We start from the raw sequence: 339 nt of genomic DNA on the forward strand, positions 1-339 counted from the left end.
TGAGCAACGGAACTACCGATTTGAAGGGTTTCTCACACAACGCCCTAATGTAGTCTTCATTGCACTTGCCAACATCTTTTAGGGTATATTAGGATGCATTATTAATTGCTGTCAGACATTTGCTTTGCTGATTCCCCTGTTCAGAAGAAGCTACCAACGCCATATTTTTTACATTTTCTTTCATTTATTTTGGGATGGCGTTTTGCATAGCTACTTTCAGCATGTGGGAATGTTATGTTATATGTTTTTGTCCTTTTATATTTTGTACTACTATGTAGTAATGTTTGCTGCTTTTTACCTTATGCAGCTGTTATAACGCTGCATATGTCCTGCCATTGT

Source organism: Morone saxatilis, unplaced genomic scaffold, assembly GCF_004916995.1.
Source record: "Morone saxatilis isolate NCDOM2014 unplaced genomic scaffold, NCSU_SB_2.0 Contig8, whole genome shotgun sequence".
NCBI classification, from domain to species: Eukaryota; Metazoa; Chordata; class Actinopteri; family Moronidae; genus Morone; species Morone saxatilis.